The sequence below is a fragment of the Panicum virgatum genome, chromosome 9N (genome assembly GCF_016808335.1).
Source record: "Panicum virgatum strain AP13 chromosome 9N, P.virgatum_v5, whole genome shotgun sequence".
Classification (NCBI taxonomy): Eukaryota; Viridiplantae; Streptophyta; class Magnoliopsida; order Poales; family Poaceae; genus Panicum; species Panicum virgatum.
In genome coordinates, this window is record NC_053153.1 from 76,660,214 (window position 1) to 76,673,910 (window position 13,697).

General features: G+C 51.9%; 1 long non-coding RNA gene across 5 annotated transcripts; it reads right to left on the reverse strand.

The window, feature by feature from the left end:
• Positions 1 to 10,928: 10,928 nt before the first annotated feature.
• LOC120688486 lies at positions 10,929 to 12,819 on the reverse strand. 5 transcript variants are annotated; one of them, XR_005681117.1, is made up of 4 exons: positions 12,598 to 12,819; positions 11,796 to 12,491; positions 11,302 to 11,714; positions 10,929 to 11,194 (listed from the first exon to the last, which is right to left on the reverse strand). It is a non-coding gene; the product is annotated as an uncharacterized LOC120688486 (long non-coding RNA). The 5 variants fall into 5 exon arrangements; XR_005681116.1 differs by having other exon boundaries at positions 11,302 to 11,725; XR_005681118.1 differs by having other exon boundaries at positions 11,302 to 11,382; positions 11,536 to 12,491.
• Between the last annotated feature and the right edge of the window lie 878 nt (positions 12,820 to 13,697).

A 13,697-nucleotide genomic window follows, 5' to 3' on the forward strand; every position in this document is an offset into this window, starting at 1 on the left:
ATCAAGAGCAAAATTCAGTAAAACATAAGCTTGGGAAGCATCAAAGAGTTCCCAGAAGAAAATCTGAAGAAGTGGAGGCCTATAGGCAGTAGGCCGGCCGGCTCAACACCCTTAGGCCGGCCGGCCTGCCCCTTTTCCTCCTCTGTTGGCTTCAATCTTTCACGAGGAGATGCCCCATTGAATTCCAAAGTTGAGTCCAGAGAATTGATAAAGGTTTTGTGCACTCACTCCATCAAGTTATCATCACTTCATTGCTTGAGGACAAGCAAACGTTCAAGCATGGGGGGAGGTGGAGTAAGTGCATTGTGTTGCCAACGGTTCTGAGGAGCAAAAAGAAAGAAAAAAAGAGGAAGAGAGAAAAGAAAAAAAATGAATGATGATGAAAAGCTCCTCGGTCCCGTTTGCTTCATTAAACTCCAGATACTTTGAAGATTATTCTATACTCAATTATTCCAACCATGTGCAATCCGATAACAAGGACTTCAGTTGTGCCTTGGGATCAACCGTTGCCATTTGCACATGTCCACCATCCAGAGTGTGTGTTCCATTCTCTCCCTCTCCACAAAGAAATTATTTTCCAATGGTCTTTTTGACGAGTCTCGGTAAATCCATAAGAAATATTTCTTGTTTTGATAATATCTTGATTATAATATCTTTTATTATGACTAACCTTTCCAGAGCTCCAGATAAAGCCTCACACATACATATGAGAGAAAGAAAGGAGAGAGTTCTAGCAAGTTTGAGAGACAAGATGAGCTGAGAGTTTCCAAGAGCAAATTGCAATGAGGTTTAAATTATTGATCTTGGTTTAGCATTACTTATGGAACTTACTTTCTTAATTCTGAGACTTGTTTAATTTTGCGAGCATGTGCTTAATAATTGTGGGGAAGCATTTAACTTGTATCTACCTTCCACATTGAAAAAGCTGGTCACAACTTGAACTATTAACTGCTAAATATTTTGGGAGCATTGTGTTTTCTCGTGTATGATCAAGTGCAGGGATTGGACACTGAAAGGCAGCGCTGATTTTTATGAAAGACTTACTCGAGGACGAGCAAGGTTTAAGCATGGGGGAATGTTGGTGCACCTTAAGTATCCATTTTATCCCCTGTTTAACTTTGATAATGGCATGAATTTAATATCAGAATCACTAACCATCCTAACCTCGGCCCAATTATTGGTCGTTTTCGCGTTTGCACATATATTTTGGAGGTACTTCGTTTTTGCAGGTTTTTGACCAATTTTGGAGCATGAAATGGCGAGGCCCACGATCACGCGATGACACGAAAAAAGACGAAGGCCAAAGCCCGAACAAAGGATCGAAGGCCATGATGATTAGAGGCCCGTTCATGCACATCCACCCTCCAATGAAGCCCAAAGGACAAAGCCCACAAGATAAGATCAAGATACTTCGGGGCTAAGCAAAGCAAAGAGATATTTAAGGAAAGATTTTCCATCCTATCCTTTTCCTCGAAGAAATCTCGAAGATAACGACGTCTAATGTGGTGCAATCGTGAAAGACATAAACTCTAGAAGATTCCAGGAGACTTGGGGAGAAAGATGAACACGAGACGGCGAAGGAAAGAGCCAGGCCGGCCGGCCTAGGCCCATTGGGCCGGCCGGCCCAGCCCTTTTTTAGGTCGGTTCGACCTCCCCTTTGACCTAGGGTTCCCTGAGGCTATTTAAAGACCCCTCCCCAAGGTTCACGTGGAGATCAATTCGGGAGACGACGCCAAGGAGCAGAGAAGATAGAGGGACACCTCTCGGAGAGCCAAGGGTCGTGCTAGTTGTCTAGGGTTCGCCCTAGCCGACGTGGGAACCTTGCAAGGAAGACCACGTCGGAGTTCTGGAGCTAGGATCATCAAGATCAAGGTAGGGCCCCGGTTGTGATCTTGTGATGTACAATCATTCATGGTGAAGTTATTTGTGATTCTGAATGTTTAGCGATCATGTTCTCTCTTTCGATTTCGTTCTTTTCTTTGGGTTTGCTTCATCCTAGATCTATTATCGAGATAGATCGCTTAGCATGATCTTGTAGTCATGGTGGCTAAAGGTTCATGGCGGAACTACCAAAGGGGGTTCGACTTGCTTCAGGGTATTTTGTTCAAAAGGGGGGCGTCGTGACATGCCGTCTTGAAAGAGGCTTTTCATTGAGATTCACATCTACCTTACTTCACTTCATCTAGCTGGAATTACAACATATGCATGATCTAGGTGATCTAGATTGGTTATCTCTAACTTTCTCTTGCTACCTTCGGTGTTTGTCATTTTTAGTAGATTAGATTCGTTTTCACCATCTCAACACAAAGGAATCTCTATGCTAGTAGATTGTTTCTTGTCTCTTTGGTTCCGTGGATTGATAAACCTTGGGGGAATACTCTAAGGGAAAAGCTACACGAAACCGTGCGCTTGCGGTATATAAATCGGGGGCGCTAAGGAGCGTCAACACTCTCCTACCTAGGTACCACCTTGGTTCATCAGCTACAATGAACGTACTTTGAATTCCTTGCAAATTCAAAAACTTTTGCGTCTCGCCGTGTGGGACGCCAAGCTTCATGAAAGAAGGATGCTCTAGGCCGAGTTGACATGCTGGCTGCGGGGCTCACAGGCTCTTCCCAGCCAACTTCGACTCCCTGCTTGGTCTCCAGACCCTGGGATCAGTTGCCTGCCAGGAATCCTACGCCCTCACCAACTCCTTGCGCTGAGAAACTCCAGATTAGTGAACAGGCAACTACCCCGGGACACAAACATTTTCCGGATTAACAACAGTAACAAGTAAGGTTTTCCACACACAAAAGGTCGAAACGGACCGGGATCTCAGGATCCCAGAAAAGGAGAACTTTATTATTTCCTCGGTACATGTACAGTACAAGCTACAGATACTGATGCATGAAGCTGCCGCGAAGAACTTCCTGGTCCGCCAGGAGTACCACGCCACGGCCGGAGCGGGGCTACAGTAAGGCCAAGGTGGCCTCACCCGCCGGACCGCGAGCAGAAGGGGCTGCGGGGCCATTCCGCGACCCTGGGGTGCAGGAAGAGATGAGAGCATATGCTCTCGCGCACCCCGGGCTAGCAGATCGGAGCAACTGCTGAAAGCAGTCGCCCTGACGAAGGCGCTGCCGGAGGCTCTTGACGACCTCCGCGCAGCCGACGAAGTGAGTGACGCCCTCCCGCCGGGCGTCATTGGAGGAAATGGCAGCACTAGGGAGGATGAGAAAGGCTCCGAGCCCCTCGTCTGAGCCAGCAGCATAAACTAGCCCAGCCCCAGTGCCGACACCAGCAGCAACAGCTAGCTTCATCATCCGGCTGGAGACCGCCAATTGTCGAGGAAGATGAGGATTCCTCGCTGGCCGCCGGTGACCTCCCACGGACGATGGTTGGCGGGGGGCTAGCAGTCCCTGAGGAGCAACGGTGGCCCGGGGAGTACCGCCCCACCCCACGCGCGGACGCCCTCCTCCCTCACAGTGGAGGAAGACGTCAAGCCGGCGACACGGTGGAGCAGTACCTCCCTCATCTGGGTGCACTGCGGATCCCAGCGGCAGTAGAGGCAGAAGGCAGCGGGAACGAATGCTCTGGGAAAGAGCACTCACAGTCGCGCTTCCTCCTCTTCCCGGGAAACAAGCCCCCCTTCGACCCCTCCTGGGCTGCTGCCGAGGAACTCGGAGGACCGCCTCCTCCGCACTTCGAGAGCGTCGTGGGTGCCCAGGCCCATGACGCCGTTTCGACCCGACTCCACTACACTAGGAGGATGGGGGACAACAGTTCCCCCACACTCTCCACCAACAAAGAGGAGAGCCACTGCAGAAACGACCCCGGGGAGGAGCCCCAGGGGCTCGCCATGGAACTCAGATCTGGGAGCTCGGTCATTTCTTGGCTAGGGCTTGAAGGACCTGAGCTTGAAGAAGCCCCCCTGTCTGGTCATTTATAGCCCGGGGTCACCCAGCGGGGCCCTGGAAGGATCCACTGGTCTCCAGGGAGCGCACCCACTACGGCGCGCCCTCTGCCTCGCCCAGTCCCTTGGGCGGGCCACGCAGTAGCAGGGCAGGGCGAACACGACAACTGCTCCGGCCCCGCCACGCGCCCTGGTCAACAGGACCGGCAATGGGGCATGGGTGCCACGGGGGTCCAAGCACCTGGCCGGGCCAAGGGCATGCGTGCCACGATGGCCACTCCCTCCTGCTCCGGATCTCTCGTCACGTCAAGAGGAGCGGAGAAGACCCCGCCGCCGGGTACCCCCAAGGGGCCCCAACGCGACGGAGGGACGCCCGGCGGGCCTGCTCATCTCAGCGGTACGATTATCAAGAAAACAACAGCGACAAAAGGTGAAGATGGGCCAACCAAGGCCGTTAGCCACGGCTAAAAGGTACTCCTACCAAAAAGTTCATTACAAGCGCATCAAGGCGCTTAAGACATTTACATCAAACAAAAGAAGGAGGAGGGCCCTATTGGTCGACGGCCGCTGCCTCTGCCAGGACCTCGGGCTAGGCCTCCGGGTCTGCGCCATTCTCGGCAGGCACCAAAGCAAAAGTGCCCACCACCGCCTTCGCCACGGAATCGGTACGGGCATGAGCCTCCGCCTCGAGCCCCTCGATGACGCGCCCATGGCCTCCTCCACGGGGAAGTCTGGGAGGTGGCACCACAGGCTAGCCATCATGGACTGCACCGCCTCCATGGCGAGCGACCGGGAGCTCTCCACGATCGCCTGCTGAAGCACGCCTCCAGGCTCCCCCAACCGAGTCCACAGGAGCTCCATCCTGGGGAGGAGGTAGAGCTCATCCGAGGTGGGGTCACCCCGGGGCTCGAACTCCACCTCGCTCAGGCCAACCTGCACCCAAGCTTCCTGGAAGCGCCGTGTCAGGACGTGCACTCCATCGACAAGCTAGTGAAGCTGGCCCAGAGCTCGGGGCAGATCCACTGAGGGATCGGCCCGGGCAGATTCCTGCGCCGCCGCCTCCAACTGAGCGACGCGCCCCTCGGCGGCTGCGGCTCGTGCCTCGGCATCGGCGACTGCCGCCTCAGCAGTGGCGACGCGATGTCCGGCCTCCTGTCTCCCGCCCTCGAGGAGGGTACGGGCGTCCTTCAATTTATTGGCGGCCTCCGGCACTGTGGCCGTGACGTGGTCGCGAGCCTCCCGCAATCACCGCCGCCCGGTCCCTGGCCGCCGCAGCATTGGCCGCCTCGCGATGGGCGGCTTCCTCCCATTCGGCCAAAGTGCGCTCACGCGTGTCCAGGGCTATCATGCATCTCCTTCTACACGAGCGCAGCCTCCCTGGCAGTTAGAGCTGCCTCCTCCGTGGTGAGTCGCCGTTCCTCCATCGTCGTGGCCTCTGCCTGGTGGTGGGCGTCGTTCAGGGCAAGCTAGAGCTGCTCGCTGCAGCCCTGGAACTCCACCTCACGGCCGAGGAGGTCCCGCTCCCAGTCCTTTAAAGAGGCAGGGTCGATCATGGCCCCACACGCCTGGAGACCGTGCAGGCCCTAGAGCGCCACCTCCATCGCGGCGACGATCTGTGCCACCGACAGAGCGGCAGGTGGCGCCTCCCCCGAGGGTTCCGCCACCACTGCATCCTCTTGCTCCATCGCCCCGACCGCCTAGGGCGGCTCCGCGCGGAACGAACTGGGCCCTCGAGGGGCCGGTGCCGTTCTCACCGTCAAGCACCACCACCTGCGCTAGCCCAAGGGCTAGCAAGGGCAGGTCCGCCGCAGGCGCCGCCACAGATTGCGCCGATGCCCCCGTATCCGCGGTCTCGACGTCAACCGCGACTGGCGGCACGGTGGGCACCGCAACGGGCGCGGGCGGCGGTGACGGAATACCCACATGCGGTGCGGTGGCCGTGGCACTGGCCGATGGTCCGCCGGCGGCGCTCCTGTCCAAAACACGAGAAGCGCGTCAAGGTGTTGCCCTAAACTAGAAACAAACAAAGGGATCGAGAAGCCAAGGGGTACCTGACACCCGCCAGGCGCACCTGCTGCCACGTCGGGGAGAAGAGTGATGGCCGCTTCAGCGCCGGTGCCCGTCCGCCGGCAGAGGAGGAGGCCGCAGCTGAAGAAGCACTATCGAACGACGAGTCCACCAGGATGGGAGAAGGCACGCGCGCGCTTGAGTCCCCCTCTTCTTGGCTCCGGTACGCTCCCACTCGCACCACCACTGCCGTCCTAGCCCGAGGGTGGCGGCTGCGACAGCTGGGCCACCCCCCGCGCGTTGGTCACCGGCAAGGTGCCGATGATGATCTCCACCTCCGGGTCCTTTCACTAGGGGACCACCCCCTCCGGGAGGAAATCCACCATGGAGTCCAGCTCTTCCATGACCTCGCCAAGCCATGTCGCCACCGTGCCGGCGTCGGGGTTGAACTCCGCGCCGCGCGCCACCCGGCTGGCGTCGTCATCACCGGCGTAGCGCCATGCCGGGTGGGGGCGGGCTTGGAATGGGGCGATGCAGCGGCAGAAGAAATCCGCGGCTACCTTGGTCGTGGTGAGTCCCATCGCCCAGAGCACATTGATTCGGTCCAGCACAGGCCTCCAAGTGGCTCCAAGCCTCGGCGACTCCGTCCACCGGGCTTGGCTCGCCGGCGGACCCCGGGGGAGAAGCAGGAAAGGGGAGGCATCATCCACCTCCACGTACATCCACCTCCTCTCCCAGTTGTCCCACTTGCCCTTCCGGGTAAGAGGAAAAAAGTCATCATTGCGCCACCGGAAGAAGACGCCGCCGACTGTGCGGTTCTGCAAGGCGGCGCCAGGGCCGGGGAAAAGGGACGACGATCTCACCACATTAAAGAAGTGGCGGAATAGCACCACCAAGGGGTTCACCCCCACGAACGCCTCACACGCATGCGCAAAAAGCGCAAGGGTGAGGACAGCGTTGGGGGTGAGGTGCACAAGGTGGAGACCGTACTCCTCCAGCTCAGCCATGAAGAACGGCGAAAAGGGAGGAACGAGCCCCACCAGGAGGAAAGGGAGGAAGGTCACCACCTCCCTCGTGTTGCGGAACGCTGGGAAAACTTCACCCCGACGCAGCACGGTGCCCACCGGCACTAGCTTCGCAGCCACCCGCAGTGCGGCGTCATCACCCGCTGGCGAGGGGGTGAAATCCAGCACCCGCGGTCCGCTAGCCTGAGCGCCTCGGCGAGCCATGGGGAGAGCTGTGGAAGCTGGGGAGCAGGAGGCGAGGAAGATGAGGAGACGCAAGAGCAAAAGAGAATGTGGTGGCCAGATGTACCCGCTTCCCCGCTTATATACTTATGGGCGATGGGGGGGGACGGATCGGCAGAATGATCCGTTGCCGCGGCGCCTCGACTCCCACTACGAATTCGGTGCCCCCCACGACGGTAACGCGGGGAGATGGAACGACTGCGGCATTGATAGAGCTCTGGGCCCCACCACCAACCCACTCCGTGGGTTACTAGTGGGCCCGGGGGCTACTGTCTGAGTAATGGGAATGGGGGTCCCCATAACCTCGGACTCATGCGAGATTAAGGAGAAAGTGGCCCGCTGGCCACGTCAGCCGGCAACGACAGCTGGGGGCGGCCATGGGACCCACCACAATGTCCACGCCCCAGTAATGGGCGTCCACCCAGAGCGGGCAGGGCCTGGCCCGGCGTGTGAAACCCGGAGGGACGGTTCCTTCCCCTCGAAGACACCCGTCGGGTAAAAAGATCATTTTACCAGGCGGTTACGGCGCCTCGCCGCTGGGCTCTGGGCAGAGAAGGCCGCGCGGCTTCCCCGTAAGAACATCATGATTACGGGGATGTCGTGCGCTTAGAAGATAAGACGATAGGCGGCGGACAGTTTATCTCTGAGCTGCCCGTCCCATCGACTTGAAGATGGGCGGTGGCTTGGACCCACTCCCATTTACCACGCCCCCGTCACGGTAAAGTCCGGAGTCACCCTGGGCGAGGCCCCCGGATTGACCGGAGTCGCCTCGGACCAGGAGGGTCCGCCGGACGACCCCGGAAGCCACCACGTGGCCGGGTTCACACCATCCCCGGCGCCCTCCGGGGACGCCTCGGAGCACGCAGAAGGCCCCGAAACGCTCCAGGATGAAAAGGGCCCTCCGGCCAGTGTCTGCGACCACCCCGGGGTCTCCCGGGGTAGCCCCGGACAGCTCTGACAGTGGTGGGACCCCAGGTGGCTACTGTGGTGGACCCGACAAGACCCCTGCCCGCCTAATAAGGGCAGGACAGTCTGGATGACGGCACCCGCCATGCAAAGGGTGTGTTCACACTAGTTAGTGAGCAACAGAGAAGGTAGAAGTAGTCTATAAATATAAAGGTCCCAGGACATGTAAATGGACCGATTTTTTGGGGACCCATCTAGTACACAGGTTCCGGGCTTGGACTTTCCAACTCGGGATCATCAAAGAATCAATCACCACATACACACAGAACATAGGGTATTACGTCTCCGGACGGTATGAACCTGTCTAAATCGACTGTCTCAAACTCGCTTTCTTAGGGGAAGATCTTGCGCAGTTTATACCCGTGGCCGAATCTCTAAACGGGAGTTATCAGTAATCTCTGCTAGCGGTAATCTTACACCGTCAGCACCCATCTGTCAAAAAAATTTTATAAACAGATTTTATTTCATACTTCTAAATGGTAATTTTTTTGATGTGACATAGACTTAAAAAAAGCTGCAGGAAACAAACAGGATCTAGCCATTTCGCGCCCCAGCTAAGGGGCTGATTGGTTGGGCGCATCACCCCAGTCAGGCTCCCCAGATGCATGTAGTGAGTGATTGGATGGATGCATAGGGGGCAGAGCCTGCCAGGCTCTCCAGATGCATGCAATGAGGCTGTGTTTAGTTCGCGAAAAAATTTGAGTTTTGGTACTGTAGCATATTTCGTTGTTATTTGACAAATAATGTTTAATCATGGACAAATTAGGCTTAAAAGATTCATCTCGTGCTAATCAGTTAGACTGTATAATTAGTAATTTATTTCAACTACATTTAATGCTTCATACATGTGTCCAAAAATTCGATGTGACAGATACTGTAAGAAATTTTTTTTGAAACTAAACAAGGTCTGAGTGTTTGGATGGCTGCATAGAGGGCAGAGCCTAGCTCCACGCATGCAGCGGCACAGGCTGGGCCGCTGGAAACGCCGGAATCGGCCGTTTCTGGCGGGCCTGCCTCGCGGGAGCTGAGCATTAGCATACTAATGATGTTATTAGTACATAATTAGCATATGTTAAGTAATATTAATATATTTTAAATTAGATTAAGTTTTACAAAGGTAAATTACAATCATTAAAACACAACTCCATAAGTTAAATATTATCATATCATTTATTTTTTCTAATCTTATTTCATGCGACATGACACATACAGGTAACCAAACACCTCCTCTCAACCAAACTGGACACATACACACAACCAAACATGAGAATTTGCATACATCCAGTCTAGCTCACAGATACGAGCCAGGCTAGAATCATGCAACCAACCAATCAGGCCCTAACACCTCTTTGTTTCCATCAGCTTTTCTTTAACCACTGTCACATCAAAAAGAATTTTACCATTTAAGAGTATCAAATAAAATTTATTTATAAAACTTTTTTTAACAAATGTGTACTGATTTGCGAGATGAATCTAATGAACCTAATTAATCCATGATTCGGTGTGGCCCGGGGAGGGGTCGCCGTGGTATTGGACCGCCGTGGAGCCCCTCCCGCATTTCGACTCCAGCCACGTCAGCGGCTACGCGCTGCATCCGGACGGGGGCACCATCTTCATGTCCATCAAGGACTCGGACGTCGGGACCTTCTAGTCACGGAAACGGAACTGCACCTCTGCCTTGGACACGGAGCGCCTGGAGTGGTCCCACCTCGGCGACTGGCTCCTGCCATTCCAGGGTCGAGGTCACTACGACCGCGAGCTGGACGCTTGGGTTGGGATGTGCCGCTTCAAGGAAGGGGAGGGCCACCTGTGCTGCTGCGACGTCCCGCCGGCCGCCGCAGGGTGCAAGACCATGCCTGCCAGGAAGCTGTGCAAGGAGGATGTGCTCTTCGACGACGAGGGGCACTCGGGGGCGACGCTCGTGTACATGGGTCACAGCAGGTTCTGCCTGATCGATTCTCTGGTGACCGACCCCGACCAGAGCCTCCGTGTGCTGAGGATCACCTCCTTTGGTCTCAAGTACGACAAGGACGGTGAACTGGTGATCGCCCAGTACCGGTCTTACGCATCGATTTCGTACAAGACCGTACTTAAAAACCCGACCGCATATCTGGATCCTGTAGCATTCGGGATGTAATTAATAATGGTCATTTAAAAAGTGCTTTCTACTGTGATGCATTGTGCGGTACGTTGTTAATTTAATATTTTATTTAAACCAAAGACTTTGCAGGCAGGAACAAGACTACTCGATTAGTATTTTAACATTCAGCAAACCTGACACCGTAGTCTTGTTTTATCAGGTGCATTTGCATATAATCTAGCCAAAGAATACAATAGAACTAGAAACGCCACGCGGCCTTGCTGCGCGAGACCTGGTTTGTACCATTTATTTGTATTATTTGAAATTTTATTTGATACATGGAAGAAAAATGTAATTAGATTGATCTAATAACTAAAAGAATTTGTACATTGTACCCAAACAGCTTGCAAGTTTGTGTGGCTAGCTGCATTCATATCTCCACAGTTATGATGATTGACCGACTACTACTTGTATGAAATTCATGTACATTAGACAGCCCTTTGAGATTGCCCATTGTAATCTGCTAACTTAGAAGATTTGACGCAAATGCTTCAACAACTTCTAAGTAGTACCTTCCCTGTTTGGACATCAAAGTGAGTCTGAAATTAGAAACTTCTAAGAACTCACCTGACGAACTACATCATTTTTCCTTTTGTTGATTTGGTTCCCAAGTTGAAAATAAATCGCATGCGGTGCATGTGCAAGAAAAGTAAATATATTTTAGATTTGGTAAGACGATGGGATAAGCTCTGCTTACCATTGGTACCAACTATTAAATAGTTACTGTGTAATGTACATATCCTTACAAAGCGGATTGGCAAATTCTAAGAGCATGCGAGGACAACTTTGGTTCTCCACAGAGTAAATGCAGGAGTTTGATATGGCACCGTCCGAGCTATGTCATCATTTGAACTGTCATCTAAACTGCTGTCATTATCAAGAACTGTTCGTTTTGATGGCCCTGACGGCCCTGGCTCTGGCCCAGGTAATGCCTCCTTATCCCTGTATTCATGTTCCATTTGATCAAATATTGAATTTTGTAAATGTCAGTTTCACTGGTTAAACTCTAGATGCAGCGGTGGAGCACATCGCGATATAAATTAGTTTACCTGAAATATTTTCCCGACAATTTTCAAGGCCGTTGCTCGGGCCTTTAGATCCTCTTTCTTGACATTGTTTTCGTAAAGCACCTAAATAAAAACCCCATTAAATAAAATAAGCTTGGTGTGCAGACAGTTTCAACAGATGAATCTAGAATAGAAAAGTACTCATAGTCCAGACAGTTGTAGGCACTACTTAGTACTTATCATACCGTATGTAATCAGATACCTCAAGATACATACTATTTCACAAACATGCAGGAGAGTCATTTCAATTTCCACAACCTTCAGCTTCCACAGTGAGCTCATCATTAGATCCTTGTTCATCCTCATCTGAAAGTCAACATCCTACTCCGTGGCATTGCCATCCTTGTTACTCTGCCGGCAGGCGTCCTCTTGCAATTGCAACAGTTGCAGGGCTCCTGCATTTCTCCTTTTGCTCTCATCAGTTAGCAATTTTAATCAGCAGAGCACAATCCACTACGGGAAAAAAAGTTGCTCACCTTTTGCTGCTGTGATCTGTGACTTCCATAGGTGCCCCTTGTTCCTGACCCACTCAGCCACGAATGGCACTCCTAGGTACATGGCCTTCTTGCCAAGCTCCTTTGCTGCATGTCAAGAATACACATATCCGATGGTGCGAAGCTTTTTGGATCAGAAAGCGCAAATCATGCTTGTCCATTCAGAACTACAAAGTTGTCAAATTTTCAGGGCCACCTCTTATATACGCTGGTAGTATATGCATTGTGGGATCTAGCTTAACCAATGTAGCGTGTTATCAAGGGAGCTTTCATATTACTTAGTTTTTGTATGATGGGATTTTTATCTACAAACAATTCATCTTTTACATAAACTACATTCTGAATGTGGCTTCTTTTGCTGTTGTTAATGTTTCTTTCCTGTCCACACACCATTTGATGTTAGCTCCTTTGCTGCATGTCAAGAATACATATATCCGATGGTGCGAAGAATATCCAGTCCAGATGCTGCAAATGGACATTTTTTCACAGTGAGTTGAATGCTAGACAACATAAAAGTACAAATGGTTTAATAGGATCAGAAGATTGACAAGTGCTGAAGAGCCTCTTCGCCTCAGCTTCCACACGATTAGCGAATCCTTCTTTGTCACCACGAACATATTGGGAGAGGAATTCCTTGAGGAATCTAGCTAGCTTTTCCTCTCTTTCCCTTTGTACATTCTTGAACAGAATAAAAATAGAATGAGACCAACATTATTATATCAAAATGTGGAGTGCCTAAATATCATTAGTGCAGAAATAGCCTGCCTCCTCGGTCAATTCTAACCTTGAGCCTGTCCTGAAGCTTTTAGGGGTTGTCGTTGTCGGTTGTCATCTCAGTGGAGGCCATTGTTGCCATTGCAAGATGACCAATGTAGTCCTCGAACAGCTCGCTTCCGAAAAGGAGGGTGAAAAAAACAGTGCCATCCAGTATGTTGTCCCTGAAATATTTGACAACCGAGATTGATCCATTGTATAGGACCATTCTGGAGACATTAGCTCAATTTACTCGACTCGGAGTTCTGAAGTTCCAATTGCTGCTGCGTTATACCATCCTCTCATTTTCATTCTTCTTTTTGGAAAATATCAAATGCCAAGAAAAGAAGGCATGATATTGTCCCTTCAATTGTAATCAGCTGTACCCACCATCTTTCTTAAGGCTAGCTCCTTTCATCAGTATTCTTATCTCAGCAGCATCTTTCCATTTACCACAAGATGCATACATGTTCGAGAGTAGCACATAGCCCGCTGTATTATCTTTCTCCAACTCATGAAGTTTCATTGCTGCCCTCTCACCTATCTCCTTGTTGCTGTAAGTGTTGCAAGCACTCAGAAGAGCTGACCATGCACTTGCTTCAAAGTTACTTGGAACCTTCACGAGAAGCTCTTCGGCTTCTGTCAAACGATCAGCTCGAGCTAGGACATCAAACATGCAGGTGTAGTGCTTCTGTTTAGGTGGGATGCCGTGTGCTTGCATTGCTTCAAAATAATGTATGGCTTGTTCCACCAAACCACTGTGGGAACAAGCAAATAAAATAGCTAAAAATGTATGCTCATTCGGTGATATTCCATTTGCCATCATATTCTCGAACAACAAAATAGAATCTTTTGCAAAGCCATTTTCTGCAAGTCCCCGAACCATGGCAGTCCAAGTGATACTATTTTTTCAGGCATTTGATAAAATATCCTCTTGGAGCTGTCCAAATCCCCTTACTTGGCATACATGTCACTGAGTGCAGTTCCCATAAAGATGTTATGTTCGATTCCAAGCTTGACAATCTTAGCATGAACCATCTTGCCCACCTCTAAAGAGCACAAGTTTGCGCATGCAAGAAGAACACTTGACAGGGTAATTTCTCCCGGAATCTGCCCTGAAGCCGACATTGC